The 24970-nt window shown below is 50.7% G+C and overlaps 1 long non-coding RNA gene across 1 annotated transcript in view; it reads right to left on the bottom strand.

Annotated features, from left to right (window-relative positions):
• LOC106978390 (uncharacterized) overlaps window positions 1-24970 on the bottom strand; it is a 31399-nt gene that overhangs the window by 5777 nt on the left and 652 nt on the right. Inside the window, exon 2 of the long non-coding RNA XR_008295988.1 lies at window positions 23939-24041. This is a non-coding gene — a long non-coding RNA (uncharacterized LOC106978390). The remainder of the gene's footprint in view (window positions 1-23938; window positions 24042-24970) is intronic.

Below are 24970 nucleotides of genomic sequence, written 5' to 3'. Positions count from 1 at the left end.
CTGTTTTTCAAATGTTCTGGGTCTTGGCAAACCCCAAAATGCCTTTTGCCAAATGCTTTTTCCCTTAATTTTCAAACCTCGGGTGTATTTCCAGAACAATCCAATCCATCTGCTTCTGATTCATTTACACTTAACTCATTAGGAGGCTGTTGCGTAAGGAGCGGTTTGACGTCCCCAAGATCCCCGGGTGAGGGATTCTTCTTCCCCCTTTGAATCCAAGGGAGGCATCCTGCCAGCTGGGCATGGAGCACAAACCCCCCAAAAAACGGAAAGCCTGCCTTGAAACCCCACGTCCCCAGGATGAGACTAAGGTTCTCGTGTGTCCCACCCATCACTCATCCTGCTGCGCTCTTCCCATCAGATTATCACCATTATTGCTGTTATTGTCATTAAGGATACAACAAATGGCCACATATTACCGCGAAAGGCTTTGCATCGTACTCCGCAGCGTGCTAGTCTCCATTCATACACCCTTGACTCATCTGTTGAGACCTTGAACGAACGCTCCCAACCAATGGTGAGCTACCAGCCGGGCCATGGGTGGGATGTCAGATACAAGACTTAACATCTAAGCACCAACCCCAGCCTCGCCTGCCTTCCGCAAGGGCTGGGAGCTCTACCAGGAAGCCCCAGAGAAGAGAGGTGGGTAAGGAGCAGCTTCAAAGGGCAGAAAGCAAGGCTGGAGAATGTGGGGACGACCCAGAGGAAAGCACAGAGAGAGAGGCTGCTGGTGTCCAGAGATGTGAATGGCCGACCATCCTGAGCTACGAGCTTCTGCTGCACCACAGGGACTTCCCTTGCTTTACCAGAGAAGAGGCTCTTCCGTTCCACTCTCCATTCTTTATTATCATGCTCACATCCACCTTTACTCAACAAACTTAACTGAAAAGGAATGTATGGAGTGCCTCTTACATGTTCACCTCTGCCCTGTGCCGGGAACCACAGGGGACTGACTTTCCCTTGAGAATTTGCAGCCCATCGCAGGGGGGACAGGGGGAGCTTTTCGTTGTTCGCAACAGTAGATCTTTAGAAGACAGCCCTTGGCCAAATGAGCAAGGCACAGAGAGAACATGAGAGCTGTCCACTGAGGAGAGAGATCTCATGAGTTGGACCAGTCAGAGCAACTCCACAGAGGAGGAATGTTCCAGATGGGCCAGCATGGGAGATTAGTGTTGGGCTAGGTGGAAAGGAAGAGAGGGTTCCTGGAGGAGGAAATAGGGATGACGGCTGATTTATGGCAAAGAACATAGCATGCTTGTAGGGCAGTAAGAGCAGCCATGTTGAGAAACAGACGCAGATAAGAAACTAGGGTGTAGGTGATTCAGCTTAAAATCTGGATTTAATCTCAAAGGGCAAGAGTGAGTCACTGGAAGGTTTTGAGCAAGGAAGCGTGATGGAGAGAGCAGTGTTCAGGGGAATAATCTAGTGATAATGTACGAGGTAGACTGGTGTGGAGAAAGAGTGTAGGCAGGAGACCAGTCGGAGTCTGTTGCAATAATTTAGGCATGTCATGACAGGGCTCTAGAACAGTGTGGTGGCAGTGAGCGAGGATTAAAAAAAAAAAAAAACAAATATTACAAAGATCAAATCAATTGGACTTGATGATTCAGTGGCTGGAGGACCTTGAAAAGGCGGGGGGACAGGGAAGGGGAGCAGTTAAGAGAACACAGAAACCCAGGAGTTTATCAAGTGAGGAAAGAACATTCTCCACACAGATGGCATGCGTGTAGGAGTTAACATGTGCCAGGCACGGTGCTAAGTGCCTCCCGTGAACTACCTCACCATCGTCACCACAAAACGGGAGAGAGGGCGCTGTCATTATTCTTGTTGTGCTGATGAGAAGCTGGGACCCAGAAAGGTTTATTAGTTTAGCCAAATCCACACCAAAGGGGTGGGGACTCTAACATTTAACCACGGGAATCTGCTGCCTCTTCTTCCCTAAACCAAGCCTCCCTCCTGTCTTACTCACTGACCCTCACACACCTCACACTCACTACAATCCATCCTGAAATGCCTTCTGTATTGCCTTTACTTACCCAAATCGGGATCAAGCCTCCCTCACCTCCTTCCAGACACTTGTCACCACCTCAGCTTCCACGACCTTCTCTCTTTACCACCTCCTATAAGATGTCTTGTCAGAACCAAAGCCCTGAGCATCTAATCTCGCGCCTTTTTCTGTTGCCTTGGTCGGTTCCTATGTTCACTTATTTCCCGGTTTGGGGGGCTTGGCGGTGGAGCTGAGCCTGAGTCCCAGCCTTGCTTCTGAACTAGTTGAGTCGCCCTGGGCAAGTTACTCAACCCCTTTAAGTCTGTTTCCCTAGCTGTCAGTTGGAGATAAAAGGGTTGCTGTCTGGATTATGTGACAGAACGCCTGGCGCATAAAAGACACTCAGTGAATGATATCTATCAATATTATTACTGGTGTTTTCCTTAATAATCTCACGACGCGCAACGTTATATCCAAAGTTTTAGATATAGTAGGTGCTCTGTGAATATTCTTCCGCTTAATTTCTCTACCATTTCAACAGCTACGTACAACATGTCAGTGTTCACTCCTTACAGTCTTAAGATTATTACACGTATTTCACCACATTTTAGACAAACGCATGGGATGAGGGATCCTGTCGTGACATGCTTTTGATGGAGCATCTCCCAACCGGTTCCAGACAACCACAGCAGAGACTAAGGCGTGTAAGCCTCCCCTTCTCCTCCCACCCAGGGGATGCGGGACTCGGCCCAGCTGACAGCTGGGCTGGTCCGGGCAAAACCGGGACCCTGCCCCAAACACTGCCCTCTGAGCCCCCCATAGCCTCAGCCCAAGACCACTCCGTGAGAGGAGGGACTCCTCCTTCTCGGCCCCAATATGTCCTCCCTGCTTTCCTTCTTGCCACCTAGAAGGCCAGTGTCGAGGCCCCCGTGGCCGCTCAGAGCGCCTCCCCAAGAAGACTGCCCGAGTCTTCCTCTCTCGTCCCCCAAGAACGCCATCAAGCTCTGCTCTCCCCAGCGAATGCCTGACAGACTATAAGAACTTTGCCTATGAGAGCAAAAGAGGGCACAGCCTTAACTCTTCCCCCAAAAATGACCAATGCGGAAAAGAGGCGACTAGATGAATCTGAGGGGCCACTGGCATTTCAGTGGCAGGTGTCGTAAGCAAACACCCTACCCTTGTTTTGCATTCAGTCATTCATTCATTCATTCACACACTCACACACCCTGACAAATCTCAACAAGCAACTCTTGCACAGGATAGACACGGACACAGAGATTTAAAAGCCAAGGTGGAGGCCTCCAGAAGGGAGGAGCCCAGGCAGGCAGTGGGGAGCCACAAGGATCACGCCCAGGACGCGTGCCCAGGGGCGCCTGCAGCCCTGCCTGCAGCAGGTGCAGCCGCTTCTGACCCTTGGGAGCAAGCACCAGACTCAGACTGGGCCAGGTAGCCATCCGCTGGCCCCCAGAGTCCCCAGAGAGCCTGGCTGCTGGGAGAGAGGAAGGTGCAGGAAGACAAAGACTGAGCCGGGATGGTGCTTAGGACACATTTCCCATGGCTCTCCAGGGAGAGGCGGCCCAGGGGGAAGGGAGAGGCAGCCTGGGGCCCTGTCTTTCACCAAGCAGGGGAATGTGGGCGGGAGAAGTGCCCCACGGCCCCCTCACTTCTCAGCAAGAAAACCACCTCGCTGGTGGGCCTGCCTCCATCAAAGTGTCTCCTGCAGTGGGGACAACAGGGCAGTGTTTAGGCTTTGTGAATTGCCTCTCAGTCCTTGGCCCAGGACTTTCCTTTCTTTCTTTTTCTTTCTTTTTCTTTTTCTTTTTAATGGGGATTCAAGGCCAAAAATACACGCTCTTTCACACACACGCGCACACACACACACGCACACACACTCAAAGGGAGGGCTGGCGGCAGGAGGAGTCAAACCCCAATGCGCATCTCAGGCTTTAAACATGCACAGGCTGTGCTTGGGGAAAATGTCACCGCTTGGCTGAGAGCATGGGTGGCACTGGCAGGCAGGGAGAGGCAGAGAACGGGAACCGAATTTAGGAGTGACTGGAAGGTCGACAAGGAAGAAAAGCCAACGCGCAGCACAGCGTATATACATAGAAACGAGAAGTGCTTCTGAGCGTGGCTCTGGCACTTGCAAGGCGGCCACAGTGACCTCTGGGCATAAGGAGCTGGCCCGTGGTCTCCTCGTGGGACATGACACGCAGCAGGCTCCTCCCTCCTCCCGAGCCCTGGTTGCTGCTGATGCCGGTTCTCGGCACGTTGCTCTCCGACCTGTGCCCCCATCCCCAGGCCACCACCTGCACGCAGGGCCCGTCCAGTCTCCCAAGCCCATTCCCGTGTCCACCTGAGTTCAGAAGGTTCCACCTTTCTGTGAAACGCTGATCTCCTGCTCCCTCACCATTCCCCACACCCTGGAATGTTGGATAGTTTGGGCCACATCGGATTTAGCCTTTGGTCTTTATCTGCCCTTGTTATGTGTTCTGGAGGTGCCAGTATACATCTTGTGTCTCCCACTAGAAACAGCATATTCTCCAAGCTGAGGCACGGAGCCATTTGCTTGTCCTGTCTTCTGGCCACTGTGGCCCGCACGGGGTTTAGGGACAACACGGACAGATAAGGACACGGGGGCTAACTCGATTTCAACCTCACATTACTGACCGGCCACCAAGGGCTCACATGACTAGAGAGAGTCCCCAGGCCCTGCAAAACACCTGCACACCCTCCTCCTTTCCTCTCGTGAGCAAACGCGCTTTTCCACGTACCTTCCTCCACCCAAAGCTCTTTTGCAGGGGGCCCCTTCTTTTCCAGCTCAGTCAAACTGAAACCTCTTTGCCCGATGTCTAATCATATCCAGTGGACCAGAGTTGCCATATTGTATCAAAAGAGGTCGAAAGCTTTAGACTCAAAAAACCACAGCACACGGGGGTTTAAACCAGGAGAATTTAACTCGCTTAACTGTGATAAAGTCTGGTTAGGGAGATTACAGCTGTGTGTACCCGAGAAGTAAATATCTCCGAGCTCTCACTAGGCCGAGAGGAAAGGAGGGCTTGTCTGGCAATTTCATCATCTTGCAGGAAGAAAAAGGAGAGGAGAAAAGGGAGAATAAAAGATGAGAGGTGATAATCTCTGAAGTTGAGCTCACTCTTGTGTTACAGCACATGGCAGAAATAGAAGATAACCGCGCTGGCAGTCTCGCTGCGAGATGGTCGGCTCACTCAGGAGGGCCGCCTGCCTGCTGCTTCGGAGGCCCCCAAGGGGCGTGCATGGGGGGCACAGAGTGAGAACTGGTCCAGGCAGAGAAAAATGGGGTGGGAGGGTCCCAGGAAGAGAGATGTGCAACACAGAAAGGCTGTCTCATCGCCTTTCTTCCAGAATATATATAAAATATATATATATATAATATATATATATAAAACATATAGTATATTATATGTATATTATTGGAGTTGGAGGATATATGTAATGTATATGTATATGTATATGTATATGTATATGTATATGTATATGTATATCCTCCAACTCCAATAATCTTATACCTGGAACAAAATTTCAAACCATGAAATGAAGGGATTCTCAACCATGGGCAAGATGGCAGGACGGACGGAGGAGTGCTTTTGCTCAGAAATGGGGTAGGGGAACAGGGGAATGTGTGATTTGAAAAGCATGATTTATGTATGGTTTACCCCAAAATGTAAAAAAGACTAATAAATTGCTTTTGTAATATAAATGGCAGCAAGCAGTGCCCAATAAAATGTCCCTAGCTGAGGCGGCATGATTTTTAAAAAGAAATGGTTAGAAAACACTGATTCCAGGGGCTCCTGGGTGGCTCAGTCCATTTAGCGTCTGACTCTTGATCTCGGCTCAGGTCATGAACTCACACTTTCATTGAGTTCGAGCCCCATGTCTGGCCTGCTTACATTACTAAGAGCCTTAGATTACATCGGAGCCTGCTTAGGATTCCCCTCTCTCCCTCCCTCTCTCTCTCTCTCTCTGCCCCTCCCCAGCTCACGTGCCCCTCTCTCTCTCTCTCTCATTCTCTCTCTCTCTCTCAAAAATTAATAAAAATAAACTTAAAAAAAAAGAAAGAAAGATAACACTGATTCCCGTTCATCCTTCCCATTTCACAGGCCAGGACACTGAGGCCAGGAAAAATAAAGTGACCGCAACCACACAACTGGTTCCCAGGAGAGCCAGGAAAAGAAATGAAATCCCAGATAGAAGAATTTTTCTTGTTCCACCACTGGGCTCCTGGCATACCCCAAGAGCTTCACCCCAAAAGCATCATTCCTGGGCTCAGCCTCTGGTTGTGGCCACCCGGATTGAGTCCTCAGCATAACCCAGGGCCAGAGCCCTTGAAGGAAGGGAGGGAAGAAGGGAGGGAGGGGAAGAAGGAGGAAGGGGGAGGGAGAGAGTACAGTGGAGGGGAAAGGAAGAAGGAGAGGGAGGGAGGGGGAGGGAAGGGGAAGAAAAAAAGGGGGAGGGAGAGGAAGGGAGGGGGAAGAAGGGGGAGGAAGGGATCTTTATCGTGAGGATTCATGATATCCTAGAAAAAGCATGGGCTCCTGACATCAGGATTTGAATCATGATGCCTCAGCCTACGAGCTGGATGACTTAGAAAAGGACTTGATCACTCTGAACCTCTATGTTCTCATCTGTAAAATGGGGCTCATTTTGTTAGTTTTTCCACCATCATTTCCGGTACTTAAAACTACAGACTATCAGACGTCCCCTGAGGTCATGTAGAGCTTACCTCATGGGCAAGAAAACTGAGGGCCAGGCCGGGGGTCCCAGGCTAGCACCTTGTCCCCAGCCCAGTGCTGCATGGTGTGGCAGTGATAACCAGGAGCCTGGTGCCCAGCTCTGAACCTGCCTGTCAGGGATGCTCTCCAGACCCCCCTACTCACTTTAAGTGTGTAGGAAAATCACAAAACCTGTGTGATCCACTTTTGAAGGTTTCCCAGTGGTGGTGCCTCTCATAAGGAAAATTGCCCTGGTGTCTCAACAACCTTAGAGACCAGACCCTGTTCCAGGTGTCCCAAGAAAGGGCTGGAGCAACAGAATGAGAACATTAGGTCAAACATAAGGCAAGTTGCCCTGATGAGTCACGGGTGGAAAATAATGGAGATTGTATGGGTTTCCTTTTGCTGCTATGACAAAATACCACAGGTTTCGTGGTTCAAAATAACACAGATGTATTATTCTCTTATACATCTGGAGGCCACAAGTCCAAAATGGCTCTTACAGGGCTAAAGTCAAGGCATCAGCAGAACTGTGTTCCTTTCTGGAACCTCCAGGGGAAAATCTGTTTCCGTGCCTTTTCCAGTTCTTAGAGGCTGCCTGCATTTATGGGCTTGTGGTCTCCTCCATCTTCAAAGCCAGCAATGTCCGCTAGTCTTTTCCACATCACATCACTGACTCTGAGTCCCCATCTCCTTCTTTCACTTACAGGGACCCTTGGGACTCCTTTGGACCCACCCAGATAAGGTCAGCCCATCTGCAGCCTTCACTCCCCTTGGCCATGTAACATAACCTGTACACAAGCTGCAGAGATGAGCATGGGGACCTAATCGTGAGGGGTCCATTATCCACAACACCCAAACCTCATCATCACTCTCCTCCCTGCCGGGGTGACAGAAGGCACTGTCAGCTAATCGCAACACTCACTCCTGCCTCAGAACCCTTCTTAACCATTCTTCTGGCATTGGGCGTCAACCAACTGGACTTGAGCTAGAAGCAAAGTCTACTTGATAGCCCTGACTACAGATGTAAACTCTAGAGGAAGGGCAAGATGGTTTCTGAAGTACTGATATCTGCAGGCCATCCCAGAGTTTTGGTCCCAACAAAAGACGGACACTCCCCGACTGCAACTCTTCCTTCCCGTTTCCGACACCCAAGCGAGTCCGCTGGCTACGTGGATCCCTCTCTGCCCTCCCTCTGGGACCTCAGCTGATGGCAGGACATTTTCCCGGTCAGGTCTTCTGGGGGATTTTCTGTCTGAGGACTCAACTGTCCCAAGTGACCCCCTTGTTTTAGGGTCACCGGCCCATCCTCTTCAGTCTCTTTCCAGATCTGCCGAGAGCGGCCCGCAAAGCCCTTATTCCTCACAGGGAAGAAAATGTTCTTTCCACAATATCCTCCTCACAGAAATGTGCTGGCATTGCCCCCTGGGACTGCCCCACCAAGCTGGTTTGCACAGTGAAAAACTGTTATCTGTTTCCCTTAAAACCAAATGCGTCTCACAACCGCAGGACAAAGTTGTGCCGTGCCTGGCCAAGAGAACATGCGTTTGTGCAAATGTTCCAAGTCCCTGACTCAGATTTGAACTCCATTTTGTTGAAATGGAGAGGAAAGTATGGTTATGCGACCTGGGGGTGGTCCTCGCTCTTCTACTGGCTGGGAACACAGAGCTGGGGCAAGTCCCTTCAAGTCTATATGAGCCTTCATTTCATCTAGTCAAAAAAAGAACGTTGGGCCATCTTAATTCTAGGATTTCTTTAAATTCGTATAGCAAACAGTTTTGGCTCTCACAGCCTGGAGTGGTTCCAAAAGAGAGTAATGAGAACAGTGGGGGACTCAGAACCGTGGGTCTGAAGAGTGACAGAGGACATGGGGGTGTTCAACCAGGAAAAGAGAAGCTGGCGGGTGGGGCCCAGGCCCCCCGCCTTCCCTGCCTACAGCCTATTTGTATTAGTAACAATGACTTAACTTGTACTGGCTCACCCAGGGTATCAGCCACTCCATAATTAACCCCCAATAGGTCTAGGGGTTGCCTCATGTGTGCACAAGACACACACACGATTTTCCGGCCATCGACCATTTTGTTCCCTTTGGCCTGCTCTAGACCCTCTACCAGGACACTGGTCACCTCTTGCTGGGTCTTGCTGTCCCGCAGGGGCTGGAGGCCCCCCGAGGCCAAAGAACGGTGGGGTTCCGTGACGTGGTAAAGGAGAGAGCCTCTGCACCACCTCCCCCCCAGTGTGTGTTTGACTCTAAAGGCGAATCCCAAAGCTGGTTCCCCAGTGACTACCACGTGTCAGTTCACACCGTGCTTTCCGTATGTACGTACAGCCTCTTTGCTCTCCACAGGTTTTGTGAAGAAGCCCGATGGGGCCTGAGATGCGAACCAAACCCAGTTGTGAGCCATTCACCAGACCATGCTCAGAATTACGCCCGCCCTGCTGCAGTCAAAGCTCGGTTACCAGGCCAGCTGTTTGTGCTGGTTCCTTCTTCCTCCGCGATGAGCTCCTTCCCAGGAGGCTCCCTTTGCACAGGCCCACCCTGGCAGTTCACCAGGCCTGCTCAGACATGCCTGACCAGGCCTGGGCTCAGGCTGGGACTCCCCGTGCACTTCATGTATGCCAGCCTGCCACGGGGCAGAGGCACTGCCCTTATGCTTCCCAGCCACAAGGAGACCGATACTGGAAGCTACAAAGAGACAGAAATTTTCCTTCTGTGTTGAGCCAAAAATCTAATGGATCTGTCAGTAGGAGTAATGAAATTTCTCAGGTGGTCATGAGCGTTCTGTCACGTGAACGATTGAAGTCAGACGGTGCCCCAACAGGGATGTCATTAAGAAGATGCCCCGAGTGTCAGACATTGCCCCGGAAAGCTGTACATCCATCATCTTTCACTAGATAGCTCTGGCTGGGAGAGCACGTCCCGAAATGCCCTAGGGAAAAAAAAGGTGCCAGGCTGAGCAAGTTGGTTTCGTTGCCTGGGGAGGATACCCACCCCGAATTCCTCTTCAGACTCTAGCTTTCAAGGTTGAGACCCTCCTATCTGCAGATGGAAGAGGTCTGCAGATGACCTTCTCCCACCCAAGTACGAACCAGGCCCGACTGTAGCCGTGACCCTCTGCAAACTGCAAGGGTGTGCCCACGTGGTCGAGTCCAGGAAGACCAATTTTTGGGGGGCGGGGATCGAGTTCACTCAGGAAGAAAGAGAACTCAGGGAGCACATTAGCTACCCTCGAATGTACTAGGGGCTGCACAAAGCAGAAGTACATTCATATCTTCAGCCTCGGATAGGAAAAGCGAACGCTGGATTGGAGTCAAAAGACGAGATTGGGCCGTAGCTCTCCCTCGTGCCCAAACTGTGGGATTTCGGGTAAGTTGTGCGCACTCAAAGCCTCTATTTCTTCAACATGCACGTCGTAAGACCGTTGTGATGAACATGAGATAATGCTGTGACAGCACGCTGTGCACGCATTGGTATTCCCCAGCCTGGCTTTCCATGTGTCTTATTCAGCTGTCTACAGCCAGCACCCGGATCCCTACCTGGTACAACATCCCAGTGTTCAATAAACGTCCATTGAATTCTCCTCTGGAGAAACATCTCAGAAGGCAATCCATAGTTAAAGGTTCTGGGGAAGCTACGTCCATCTTTAACTGAGGCAAGACCTATCGAACAGCCAGAGCGGCCTACGAGGCTGATTCAGAGGCAGAGAGCTCTGCCCCGTGGAGGTGTTCAACCCCAGGAGGCCTGCCAGATGTCAGAGAATGATCTCTCCCTACAGAATGTGGGGGGTAAGCGTGGCAAAGCCACATCAAGCTGTAGCTGCCTCACCTGACAGCCGTCTCACTCACCAGCCCACGCACCTGCTGCACGCCCCAGCCCCTTAGCACATACGTGTCAAACGCAGGCTCACCACATCGCAAGTCACCGTGTGCCAGGCAGCTCCGAGGCACTCATGAAAGACTGGCAATGTGAAGACCGCTCGTGCCAAGGCTTTGTGGAAAACCATCTTCTCTCCCTAGACCTCCAAATCCAGTACTACAACATGGCACTCTTTGCTTATGTATCGGTACCAGATAAGCGCTGGATTCACTCACTCGCTCAACGAGCATTGATTTAGCACCTAATCTATGACACGTGCTGCCAAGGGGGCGGGGTGGCCAAGTTTGGGATGACAGCAAGTGTAGGGTATAGCATGCACTAAAACAGATCCGCCCTGCCTCAGGGAGCATTCCTATCTGTCCGGGAGACAGATGTGAGGCAATAACCAAACAAATAAACTCATAATTGCAAACCGTGGTCTGCCATGAAGGAAAGGTAAAGGGGATGTTGAGGGACTCTAAGGGTGCCACAGTCAGAAGAGGCTTCTCTGGAAAAGCGACGTTGACCTCAGCCTGGAAGCTGAGTCCAGGAAAACCGGCTGAAGAGCAGAAAGCAGGAGCAGCGTTTGTGAAGGCCTGAGGCAAGAACACGACTGAGACAGTCCAAGGGCTGAGGGAAGGTGCGCACAGCTGGGAACAGTGGGCAAGCAAGCCAGAGGGCCATGGGGAAAGTTTTGTCTATCTTACCCTAAATGCAAAGGAGGACCAGTAAATGGGTGGTTCAGCAAGAACTGAGGAGATGGGATTTGTGGCTTTAAAGAAAAGTCACCCCCCTGAGGAAGGGGGGGTGGAAGGGACTCACGAGTGGAAACAGTTGAAAAGCTATGGGATGGCTGGGGCGCGGGCTGCCTTGCACAAAAGCCACGGGCGGGGGGGGGGGGGGCGGGGGGGGGATGGGGGTAGGTAGTACAGAGTATCGATTCTATTTGAGCTGCCCCCTACAGGGAAAGGTAAAGGAGCAGGGGAAAAACAACACTGGGCGCTCCAGGAAAATTATGGGAATAAATTTCAAGCAACCCTCAAGTCTTAGAGTCTGACGACACATAATTACAGTCAAAAGATAGATCTTAAGCCCAGATCGTTCACATAGCCCCAGGTTACCACTTAAAGAAAAAAAAAGGATAGGAGGAAATATACCAATATGTTAACAGCCGTTATCTTAGATTACAGGTGCTGTTTATATCCATCCTGTGTGTTCCTGTTTTCCAAGGCTTCTACAGTCATGTATGTGTTTCTTTACAGCTAGAAAAAAAATCCATATACTAATTTAGGAAATGATAATGTCATCTCACTTCCTGGGTGCGTCTCCAGGAAAGATGTTCAAGGTGTCTGCTGGGATTCCATTCTCCTGTTGGGGTGGTTATCCTTCCTACAGAATAAAGAGCAAGGAGGGCTCCTGGGTGATTCAGCTGGTGAAGCATCTGGCTTTGGCTCAGGTCATGATCTCACAGTTCGTGGGTTCGAGCCCCCCATTGGGTTCTGTGCTGACAGCCTGGAGTCTGCTTTGGATTCTGTGTCTCCCTGTCTCTCTGTCCCTCCCCCACTCACTGTCTCTTAAAGATAAATAAACCCTAAAAAAAAAAAATTTTTTTTTTTATAAAAACTAAAGAAAAAAAGAGCAAGAGGCAATCACAAATCACAATTATCAAATTCTCCCAGAAAGTCCCTGATCCTTAGGACAAAAGCGTGCACCTATAATTGCTTTCTTCACCTGCCCTGGTAACACACACGGCTCCTTTCTGGGTCTACCCCCTAACATTGCCTCCTGGCCCAGCTTCTCCGCTGGCTACCTGGAACCCCACCACTCAGGCCCTGGCTCCCGGCTGCTGCCGACTGGACCAGAGGTAGATATCTGACTCCAGTTATACCACCTGGATTCGCTCTGGAATCTGGAATTGACACAATGAGACTAAGCGGAGAAAGACGGTGGTATATGAACAAAAATGCGGTCATGTGGCGTTGGGCACGGCTGTTGCAAGCCAAGGCCACGAAGAAGACAGATGTTCCAGACCTGGCCACCCACCTCGTCCCCCAGGATAGCCTGTCCCTTCTTAGACGTCTGTGAGATGACCTACTGTGTCCTTTCAGTATACCCTGGACACTTGAATTTGTTTGAGGTGTTTCTCTCCTTAGAGCCAAAGAGTTTTCAGCTAGGAGATTCTCCTCATGTTGAGCTAATAGCCCAATTTCTCATTGTTTTCAGCAGATTACCTACCCTGCTGACCGTTAAGCTTCTGCCCAGGGTACCTGGAGAAGGCCATGGGCGAGGGTCTCTTCCCTTCCATAGGATTCCCTCCAACTTCCCTCCAAGTCAGGCCAAGCTCCAGCTCCAAGTTGGCTACGACACCTGCACTCTGCACGGACAGAACAAACCCAGAGCAGACTGCAGCCCCCGCAAGACCATCCTGCATCTCCATCAAGAAGCACTCAGTGCCCTGTGACCTCACGAACTTCCCGAAGGCAGAGCTTTGCCCCTTGGGGTGAAGCCCCTGCATGAGGGCCAAGCCCAGCAGCCACTGCCTCGAGCCAGAGGAAAGAGGGACTTTGACAGCTCCAAGGTAAAGCCTCTTTTTATTAAGACAACACAGCAAACTCTTTTTAACCACAGCTGACATCACTCTAATAAATCACCATCATGTCTTGTGGGATAGAAAAAGCCAAAACACTGTCACATTTGATTTTGCTGGCTACTCGCGTCTCGAGAACAAACCATGTGTTTTTAATCAACAACACTTTGTTTTGCATTTCTCAGACCCCAATACTCTTTAAATAGTTGCTTTTACCAGAGGGCTATTTTAAACCCAGGGCCAGCTTCTTCGCAGAGGACATTAAGAAACAGAACACCACGTTACCGGTTCACCAGGCTTAGCCCGGGCACTTTCTCTGCTGGGATGATTATGTCTCCGGAGGTTCTGTTTCAGAGGGGGGCTTTCCTCTTCCCTCTTTGGGAATTTAATTAGATGTCTTCCCAGAAAGTTGGAGTTTTTTGGTTTCTCTAACAGGCAACCCATGACTGGGTTATGGGAAAACAGCAAATTCCCAGCCAAAGGAAACAGAGAAGTCACATCTGGGACTAGGATTCCAGAGGAGGGAAAGAGGAGGTGACAGAGGAGGGGGACTGGTGGAGGGGAAAGGAGCAGTAAAATAAGATTTCCAGAACGGTACTTGTCGATTTCTGCGTGCAAGCAGGCCCCAGACTTCTTGGAGGTAGATGTGCTTGGGCAAGCCCACTGAAGCTTGCCTGGGGCTTATCCCCTGGATTTCTGGGAATGAGCGGCACCTCAAGGCAAGAGCAACCTGTGTGCAGGAATCTTCCACTAAAAGGGGCTGCCCACCTAACTGCCCGATACACCAGGATCTCATCAGTGATTGGCAGCTGGGTTCTTCCTGCCCTGACACATGTCTCCAACACCCAGCTTTAGAAAGACAATGAAAGGGCCTGAGACAGAAGGTCCTGACCTGAACCACAGAAACACTCTGTGCTGTTTGCTGAATAGTTAACTTAACCCAATTGAATGATCCAACCAAAAAATATAGGCGTGGCTACCATGTGGTTCTGGCATCAACTACCATCCCTCAGCCATATGGCAAAATTATTTTCCTTGGTGACTAGTGAAAGCCTCCAACATGGGCCAGGTTGGGCTTCCTTCTTCCATAGCTGTCCTAACCATTCATCCCCTCTTGATCAGATCATGCGTGCCACGCAGGGTGGTCCCAGACCCACGCCACTACGTGCATGTCAGACTCCCCACTTCTTGGATCTGAGCTGATAGTCTAACTGGAGAGGGCTCTCAATTGTTCAGCAAAGTTCATTCTTTCATGAAGGGTCTTCATCAACCATAGATCGACTCTGGTTCTTCCTTTCTCCATTTATTATTCTATAAACTCATGAACTATGGTGTTAGCATGATACCACCCCATGGAAAACCCATTCTGTCAGGGTCCTTGGCAAAAGGGCCCGCCCCCAAACACCCCAGTCATCTGCACCTGTTGGGAGAAGGCAATAGTTTATATATGTGCCCGTCATTACGGGGGAAAAAAATCTTCTAGACTGAGTGCTATCTGGAAGACCCTTTCCCATGACTCAGAAGCCCTTTGTTCTGGTCAGTTCTGTCTCTCTCTCATCGATGCATCCCCTCTTTCCTGGGCCAGCATTAGTAGCCGTTTACCCTCAGCCTCACTGGGATCTGCTCCAGGAATATACTCCCCTGTGGGAATTTCATTCGGCCATGTAAGGGTCTTAAGCTTATTATTTACAGGTCCAGGTTAGAGATTACTTTTTCCAGTTGGGTATTACAAGTGGATACTTAAAACTCATGACCTGGGCTCTTAATATTCCATGGCTAATGTTTCCATTCATTTGGTCGTCTTCACAGAATAAAGTAGAAAACATGAAAAGATATTGAAACACTGGAAAACATCATCTGGTTGCTGTTTATATGGGTATTGAAGACTGGGTTCAGAAGGAGGCATGTGCATGCACACATGTGTGTGTGTGTGTGCGCGCATGTGTGTGTGTGTGTGTGTGTTGAGGAGGACTTCAGATTCCAGAATGGTACCTGGCAGGAACACCCTTCAGCAAGCCTCTGGAGCTGCCTCTCAGGTGTTCACTTCCTGTGTTCACTTCCACCTGCTTCCCAGGTCGCCATCCATGGCCATGGCCAGGTGCACTGAGCTATGAGGATCAGGAAAGGATGGAGCCTTGCCACCCAAAGTGTGGTCCCTACCCAGGCATTAGCAGGCCTATCAGCAATGCACAGGTTCTGCTGCCCCACATGTACTGATGCAGAATCTTCATTTTGTTAAGATTCCCCAGGTATTTTCTATGAACATTAAATTTGAAAAGCACTATTTCTGAACCCTGGCTACACATTAGAACCACCTGGGTTTTAAGTCTACACTAATTAAATCAGAATTTCTGGAGGTGGGGCCCAGGCTTTGGAATTTTAACTAACCTTAGTCATTTCAACGGACAGCCAGGGTTGAGACCGCTGGTCTACAAGAATAATCATTTAGTGAGCATCAGCTATGTGCCAGATGTTGATTAGGAGTTTTATATAGGCCCTCTTTGTCCTCACTGCAACCATCGACAGGTAAACACTGCCCTTCCCATTTTAGTAACGGCTTGTCCCACGGCCCATGGCCCTCACCTCAGAGCCGCCGTTCGAACCAGAGCCTGAGCTCCAGGCACCACGCATCTAGCCGGTGGATGGTAGCAATATCCCCACACCTGACTACCACCGACCAATGGAGAAACATCCAGGAAGCTCCAGGAAGCCCAGGCTCAAAGAATACAGTGTTTCTCTCACAAACAAGCAAATCAGGCCTAAGTGGGAAGAGCAAGATTTAAGAGACCCACCGTACAGTGGAGACCGACAGGTCAAACCGGCCATGCCCTCCCTGGAAAGGCCAGGTACCCCAGCTCACAGACCAAGAACCCTACCACCGGAGGGTGTTTCCAATGGCTCCTGCCTAGTCATATCCACAAAAGCCAAGCCAGCAGGAGAAAGGATTTCAGCTAGATTTTATGGGACATTTATGAACAAAACGTACTTATTAGTAAATAGTAATTATAGGACAGCAAGTGCCCCAGGGAGAGTAGGTAACATGGGATCTCATTTTCTAATGCCCTCCATGAGCAAACCCTGTTTGAAATTAAAACATCCTTGCTGTCAACACGACTGTTTAAAGAGACCCGGGCTTCTGTAATGTAAGCAGTAATTCTAATGCCTGCTGTTAATTGAAGGCTTCATCATTTACAGGGTGCTTTCACATATACTAATGTGTTTAATCCTCACAACAAGCCTGTGAGGCAAGTATTTTTTCTTATCCCATTTGATAGATGAGGAAACTGAAGTTCCAGGGCTATGAAGTGGCAGGCCCAAAGTCCAGAGCTAGTGACTGAATACAGAGCTGGGCATTCGTTCACAGGCAAGGCCAGTGCCTTCCAAACTACACTCAGGTCATTCAGTCAAAACTCTGATCCCACCAGAAAAACTGTCCTCCTTCACTTCTTTTTTTTTGAGAGAGAGTGCGTGTGTGTGTGTGTGTGTGTGTGTGCACAAGTGGGAGAGGGGCAGAAAGAGAAGGGGAGAGAGAGAGAATCCCAAGCAAGCTTCGAGATGTCAGCACAGAGCTCAACACACCATAAGATCGTGATCTGAGCCGAAACCAAGAGTCAGACACTTAACCCCCTGAGCCACCCAGGTGCCCCTCTCCTTCCTTCTAGAATTCCCTTTGCAGCTGGTCTGCAGAGCCTTTGGCATCCTATGTGCCATGTGCAGGCTGAACTCTAGGGAGACATTCTTGTTCCCATTCTTGTGTCTGAGACTTAAGGCAGCTATGAGCAGGAGTTTGCCCACCCAAAAGGAGAGCAAGGGCAGGTAAAGCTTAAAGAGCTTACACAACGCGCACGCGCGCACACACACACACACACACACACACACACACACACACAGAGTATTTCGAGAGCAGGACATTTTCAGGGTGACGTTTTAAGTCGCCCAAAAATTCTGCGAGCAAGTCATGAGCAAAAGAAATCATGAACACTTCCAATATGGCTACCAAGTCATAAACGTCATCACCAACTTGCAAAAGATTAAAGAATCTGGGAACAAATTAGCCTGGTGTAGACAGTGACTTACGGAGAAGTCTCAGAGAGGAGTCAGAAAAGCCAACAACTTTAAATCCTGTAAAGTTTCTTAATCAAGTTACACTATTATTTGAAATTGGCAGAACACCATTGGCTTTAGTCCAAAGACATAATATATGACTTTTTTTTTTTTTTGGTTTTCTTTTTTAAGGGCATTAGGGTTTTAGTTCCTTTTTTCCTTCTTCTGAAGGGTTGGGTGGTTTTTTTTTTTTTTTGGCAATATGTCGCTTTCTTTTCTCAAATCTGTTTCCATCCAACATGCATAAAATGGAGCCAGTTCCAGGGAGTCCTACACCTCCCTTCTCCTCATGCCCCTAGAAGAGCTCACTCCTTCATTAAACCAGCTAGCCCCATAGCCACAAGCAACATAACACGATTTTGTGCAAATGGCTGTCTGCTCTTCCTGGTTCCCCCTGACAGTTCAGCTGTCTCTACACAAAGGTGTAAGAAAGAGGGTGAAGGAACCCTCACCAAAGAATCGCCCAGAGATTATGGGTGAAACTTCCCCTTCAAAGGCTGCCTCCGGTCCCCGTTCCCACAGCTGACCTTCCTCCCTGAGGCTTTGTTCACGGCTCCAGACCCGCCTGGCCTTTGTGTTGCCCCCTCGCCTTCCCGTCGCCCCACCCCCCACCCGCCACCCCCACCGCCCTGACTCTCCCAGCCTCTCCAGGGCCGCCCTCTTCCTTCTCAGGGAGCCCCCAGCCAGGCAAGCAACTCCCCTCCCACAGGCCCTGAGAAACCCGGAGATCAAAGAGCTCAGCAGCAGGGCCAGGTGTCCGTCCTCCTCCACAGGCCACAATTAATCAAGCCGCCTGACTCACAAGGAGATCAAACCCGGCCCCCCGCCAGCTGTTGGTTAAAGCTGGCCTTCAAGTTGCCCTCATTAAATTTCCTCTCCCTCTCTCTTTCCCTGCTGACTCCTGTCCCATGATCCATCTATCTCTTGGATCTTTCTCTCAGCGCTCTTCCTGTCCCTTCCTCTCTCCTTCCACCGCCTAGCAGTTTTTGCTTTCCTCCATTTCCTTGCTTCCCCAGCCCCGACCCCGCCATGGCCTGCCAGCCACCCTGCTCTGCTGTCTCTGCTCGAGTCACTTGGAAATCCATGGTCCCCAGACTCCCTTGCCTGGACCCCCTACTCAGACTCCGATGTTCCAAGAGGAAGTCTGGGCCGGGCTCCAGGGGTGTCCGAGAGCAGGGTCCCTGGTCCTCACAGCCAAGGATGGTCCCAAGGCCACCCGCACTGAACTGAATTCACCTGCTGCTCTTTGCAGCAGACGCAGACCTCTCCTGCACCACACACGTGTGTGCACACACACATACAGGCACACAGGCACATACACCCACCATGTCTGGGCTACCCTTCACTCCCCGTGTTCGGAAAGCCCCTAAGCCCTCGGAGGGAGCTTCCCAAGGCAGTCCCCACTGGGCCAACTTGTCAGCCCACACCTCAGCACAGTTTGCCGGCCTCCAGCGGGAGAACCATTTCATCCATGCACAAGAAACGGGGGACACCACCTAGAAGCTGGAAAACGGGCAGAGATCCTTTCTTTTCCTACCAGCTCTGCCCAGAATGAGGAAGGATGGAAACCTTGGATCCTGACTACTCCTCGGCTGATGTGTTGAGAATATTTACTCCAGTTGTCTGGGGTTTGTTTTTATACACTTTTTCCTACAACAAACACTGGTGCAAAAAAAAAAAAAAAAAAGTGAGTACGGGCTGCAGAGTACTGCCCTCTCTCTTTCCCGTCTCACTATATATACATCTATGTATTTTTTAACTTGTTTTCCATTTCAGTGGTTCTTAAAGCGCACAGGCGTGAGAAAACACAGATGGAGTGGAGCAGGCAATGTTGTAGCTGTGCACAGAAGACATCACACCATGTTAGAGATTTTTAGAAGACTTGGAAGACCTCAGGATGCAGAGAGGTTTTTTGGTTTGGGGTTTTTTTTCTCTCCCCCCCCCCCTTTCCTTATATAGTTAGAATCTTCTCTTGCTTCCTCTCTCAGTTCTATTTCTTTATCCCTGGCATCACCTGCTGCCTCTGGGAACACAGAGTCCCTTGGCCTGGGTGACTGGGTCACTACGGCTGCCCCGGGTTTGACCTCTGTTACCTGCCCGTGTTTCCCCAGCTGTGGCAAGGCGAGCCTGGGGTGGGGGCGGGGGGGGGGGGGGAGAAGCCATCCATCACCCGGGCGGCAGCACAGGCCTGAATGGGGGCGAGAAGGGTCAGCACTGGTGCGCACTTGGGCAGGTTGGAGGGGGCGGGGGCATTACAAATTGTGAAGCTATCGAAGCCGGGCTTGATTGATGGTGCAGAAAGAGGGGCAAGATGCTGGCACCTGGGACGAGCCTGTGCTCCAGTCCTCCACCGGCTTCCTGTCGGCCCACCCCCAGCAGCCCTTTCTCCCAGCTTTCTTTTTCTTGCCTACTCACAGCCCATCAGTCAAGCCGTGCCCCGAAGCTGACCTTTTGCAGAGAACAGCCAGCCTAAAAGAACCATTTCTTTCTGAAAAAGCTCACCAAGGGATTTTATTAATGCTGGCAGGCCCACAGTCAACAGCTTGCCACCCCTGCTTCCCGTCCCGGCCGCCTGCCTCCTCCCCTGGGGTGTCGTTGGCTCTGAGCAAGAAGGGGAAGGGGCACGTGTGGCCCGATTTCTTTAGCAGCGCCCCTGTTTCTCTCTCGGCCCCAAACCCACGTCGGCCACAGGTAGGGCCCGTGGGACTGACAGTCACCTGTGGAGCCATCAGGTGTCTGCCCAGCCTGGGCTCTGGAAAGCAGCCATGGGTGTTTCCGGAAAGGCATCGTGGCCACCCCTGGGAGAACGGCGAGGATGGGCTAAAAAGTCCGGCTGGAATGGGGAGGAGGCGTGCTCGGAGGTGGGGCAGGGGGTGGGTGCACGGTTGGGCACTTTCTAGCTGGCAGGGGGACCTGTCCACCTCTTCCAAGACCACACAGGTTGCCAGTCACGCCACCGTGGCGGCACAATGGAACGGAGTGGGGACATGTTGGGGCAAACGGTCATGGAAGATGTTTAATAGAATTACCATTAGGCCTCGAGTTAATGAATCACAACTGCAAGAAATCATGATAATCCAGCAGGCATTAATGACAGATTAGCTTCAAAGCTGCCATAAAAGTGCCATAATGCTTACCTAACGGCATGATTAATTCTCCCGGTACATAATGGCTTTATGGGGGAACCAGGCACCAACAGAGGCTTGACAGCCGCACCGAGATCCCCAGGGCGCCGGGGCACCCCCACCCTGCCCGGACCGCGTGGCTTCCGCTATGCCTGGAGGCAGCTGGCCCCACTGGATTGTGGGTAGGCAAGGGCAGCTGCTCTGGCTTAGCCCAGAGCCGGCCCAGGAGGGCAAAGAGGAGCAGTCCCCCAGAGCCCCTGCAGCGCTTTGCACCTCACCAGGTAGCCCCTGTCCAGGGGAGCCAGGGACTCAGATCACCCCAACCCTGTGATTTCCTGATCACAGCTCCTGTGACCAGCACTGCTGCTCGAAGAGCCCCATCCCAGTCCCCCAGATCAAAGGATCCAGCACAGAGAAGTCTGGAAAGAGTACATACCTCATTTCACTGCACTTCTCAGACATTGCATTTTTCACAAATTGAAGGGTTGTGGCAACCCTGCTTCAAACAAATCTTTCAGCGCCGTTTTCCCAACAGCATTTGCGGCTCACTTTGTGTTTTGTGTCACATTTTGGTAATTCGCACGATATTTCAAATTTTGTCACTGTTGTTATTGTTATAGTTGTTACGGTGATCTGTGTTCACTGATGACACCTTCACTGCAAGCTTGGGTGATGGTCAGCATTTTTTAGCAATAAAGTATTTTTAAATTAAGATACGTACTTATGGGGCGCCTGGGTGGCTCAGGCGGTTAAGCGGCTGACTTCAGCTCAGGTCATGATCTTGTGGTTCGTGAGCTCGAGCCCCACGTTGGACTCTGTGCTGACAGCTCAGAATCTGTGACAGGCAAGATTCTGTGTTCTCCCCACCCCCACCTCTGCCCCTCCCCTGCTCATGCTCTGTCTCTCTCCCAAAAAAATAAACATTAGAAAAAAAATTTTTTTAAGTTATGTACTTTTTTTTAGACCTAATGCTATTGCACACTTGATAGGCTACACTGTAGGGTAAACATAACTATTACATGCCCTGGGAGACCAAAGAAGTCAGCTGACTTGCTTTATCCTGATACTTGCTTCATTGTTGCGCTCTGGAACCCAACCCGGAACATCTCAAGGAATGCCTATACTGACCATGGAACTCACCACAACTGTGCTCCTCGCCAGCTGTGTGGCCTGGCAAGTCACTTAACCTCTCGGTGCTCAGGTCGTCAGGCTCTGATTCTGTGCCTTAAACCACTATAAGCACCCACTCGTATTCCACGCATGATGCAAATCTCCTTGTATGTAGTATTTCATTTAACACCCCCAACAACGCTATGAAACGGTTAGTTATCACTGTTATCTTCACTCTCCAGATAGGGGAACAGAGGCCTGGAACGGTAAAGCAGCTACACAGTGAAAGTAGCAGTAGATGTGGAAGCAGGCAATACTCCCTAGTTCCCTGCTTCTCTATCAGCCCTCTTCAGCCCTAATCCCATCAGTTTAACACAGGAGAAAAGCAGCTTGTGAGACACTGAACATCATCCTGTGTGAGAAAGAGAGACTCAGCTCTGCTCGACGGCCTTCCCCGTACCCACACGGCAGTGGAAAATCTGTGAACTGAGTGGCAGCCCATCGGGCCTCTCCATTTCCTGTTGCCCTTGACTCTGTGCACCCTGTTCTGACAGTGTTACCTTGGGCACGTAACCGCTCCTGGTTTCTGTCTCTGTTTCTCTTTCGCACAAAGGGAATAGTGATAATAATAGCTTGCCCACCTGACAGCAGGAGCGTCTTGACCCCTCAGGGCTCAGATCCGCCTTTCCACAACTCCACGAGAACCCAGGCCACTCTCCTGAGCGCACCCACGGACTCCACTCTAGTGCCTGCCACCATGGTCGGCCCATCTTCCCATAAATATGGAGGCAATTAGCACAAAGCCCAGGTCCAAAGGGAATTCACCAAGCCCTGTTCATCTTCATAATGTTGAAGAAAACCCCCCCAGGAGGCCTGAGTCACTGCTGCGGCAGGCAGACTGCTCCTGGTCTGATTAACTGAACTCCGTGAGAGGCACGCAGCCCTCCCTCCAGACTTGCTCTCTGCCCACACAACTCCAGAGTTCTCACCAATGGAGACTTGCACCAAGCTGCCACCGACACCCCACAAAACAGGAGCAAATTGGTCCTTCCCTGCCAGAGAATCCATGGGCTCCAAATTTCCCCCCAAAGTGTACGTTTCTTTTAAATTCCAAAATCAAATGGCAAACCATCACTCAATCAGCAAATATTTACTTTTAGAGGGCACCATGGGACAGGCCAAGAAGATTCATCCCATCCCTTTGCAGCCCTGAATCCCTTGCCAGACATATGTGCCGCCAGCATTGGGTGGGTTTTCTGAAGGTGACTACCTTCTTGTAGCCCCATTCTCTTGTCTGAGCAGACTGACTGCCCAGCGCGTGTCAAGCGGACCCTCTCGCTTTAGTTATTAAGTCGTAAGATCCCAAGGTTGGAAGAACCCTCAGTGATTATTTCTCCAACCCCTCCCCAAATCTACCCCCATCTGCTATCGACTCCTCTGAGTCAAATATATAGTTCTTATTTCAACATGCTGTGCTCAGTGAAAGCTCCATAAATATTTATTAATGGTGGTGCCCATGATGAATTAACAGCCAAAGCTATAAAATTAAAGTTTCACACAAGCAGAGACCCTGGTGAGAAAGAAACTGCTACATAAAGTTTGAAATTTTTCAAAATGACAAGCGTTCACACACGCATACTCACACATACGCGCGCACACACACACACACGCGCACACACACACACCCACACACACACACACTGTGTGGCAGATGGAGGCCACAGTTCTTTCTCACCTATCCAGAGAATCACACTGGAAACCAGGAAGTGGCCTTCTTATAGAATACTCATGCCTTTGTGAAGGCTTCTCAGAGGCCAGTCAGCCCGGCCTGTGGGGATGTGCCCAGCCCTTGACTCAGTGTCTCTCTTTTGTCTCCTTGCTGGAATCAAGGGCCAAGGCAACTCCCGAGAAATAAAATGGTGCCAGTGAGGGTTTGCTCAAGTGTCCCAGCTGGGCTAAAGTAAATGCAGTAAACACACGCGATTCTACGGATGCTAAAAGTTCAAGGGAACAATCCGGATTAGGCCAGGGACCTGAAACAAGAATTTTTCACATGGTAGCATATACCTAGAAGGAACTACTGGGGAACATTGCCATAAAGAAGTCAAGAACTTCGAGGCTTAGTGGGTAGAGACCAGTCGTCACTGGTCCATCAGACTTTGCAGCCCCTGACCCCTCCCCCAACAAGTTGATGGGCATGAACACACTAACTGTAGTCCACAAGCCTCCTGTGGTTCCGTTTGAGATGTAACTGACAGAGCTGACTCCTCCCCTCCTCTGCACCTGCCGGGCCCCTGGAACTGCACCACCGAGGCACCAGAGCTCACAGTCGGCCCTCTCCATCTTCGTCCCATTTGACTCGGAGAGCGAGTTCAGGGGCTTGCTAAATCTGAGCCACACACTGAGCCACGGAATTACCTGCAGGTCAGGCAGAAAGGGGCCCTGCCACTCCTGAAGCCAAACGAGAGGGAACCATTTACAAGCTGGTCGGGTACGTGGGCTAAAGAAAATCTCAGCCATCCTGGAAGAAGAAAGCAGAGAAGACCCTGAAGAAATGAATTAGAGCCTGTACTCAACTTATATAGTGAGATCGCCTGTGTGACTCACTTCCTCTGCACGGGTCGGTATCCCGAGTCTCCCTCCCACCGGAGGAAGCTGGTTGTAGAAGTGGCAGGGAGGGCGTGCGGCAGGCAGAGAAGTCAAAAGGGAAAGGCCTAAATGCTGAGGACGAGGCTTAGGAGGACTCTTCCACCTTTTCCCCACTTCAGCCCTTGTGTTCAATGTAGCGAAAGATCCCCCAAGAGCTATGAAGAGAAGCAGCATAAGCTGTGCTTGCCCTGCCCTCCAGTAACCCTGCTCCTTCTGGTTTTCCCCTGGACTCCATGCTGGTCCCCTTCTTCCAGCTCTTGTTTTCCGTCTGGTCCCCAGGAGCCCCCTATTTGGACACTAATGCTGGTGACTGACCAGACAACCTGGGAGAAGACAAAGAGAGTGGGAACCCACCGATGACCACCGGCATTTAGTGGCATCGCCCTGTGCCCTCTGCTAGGCAAAGTCCTCCAGCGGGAAGATGACACTGTGAACGTGGACAGAAAGAACACCCACGGGCCAGCTGGCAGTGCTCATTGGCCCCTACCCAGCACAGGCCCGTCTTCCCTGGCTGCTGAATACTGTCTCATGATTCTGCTCTAGTTTTTGCTGTTTGTTCCTGCCCAGATGGGGTGTCTGATCTTGCCATGGCCAGTATTTTCTGCAAAAGGGGACCTGGTACACTTTTATAGGAACCCAGTGGGTCCCTGGGGCCAGACTGTAATGCTGTCCAGATGCAGAAAAACAGAAGGGCCATTCAAAAACAACCGAAATATCAACACACTTTGAAAGCGGTCTGTTAGCACTGTCATAAGCACAATAAACAAAACAATGAAACCATCAGAAAGCACCGTGAGACAG

The sequence above is a fragment of the Acinonyx jubatus genome, chromosome B1, assembly GCF_027475565.1.
Source record: "Acinonyx jubatus isolate Ajub_Pintada_27869175 chromosome B1, VMU_Ajub_asm_v1.0, whole genome shotgun sequence".
In the NCBI taxonomy this organism is placed as follows: Eukaryota; Metazoa; Chordata; class Mammalia; order Carnivora; family Felidae; genus Acinonyx; species Acinonyx jubatus.
The sequence above is the reverse complement of the archived record's forward strand: the minus strand, read 5'-3'. Positions and strand labels throughout refer to the sequence as shown.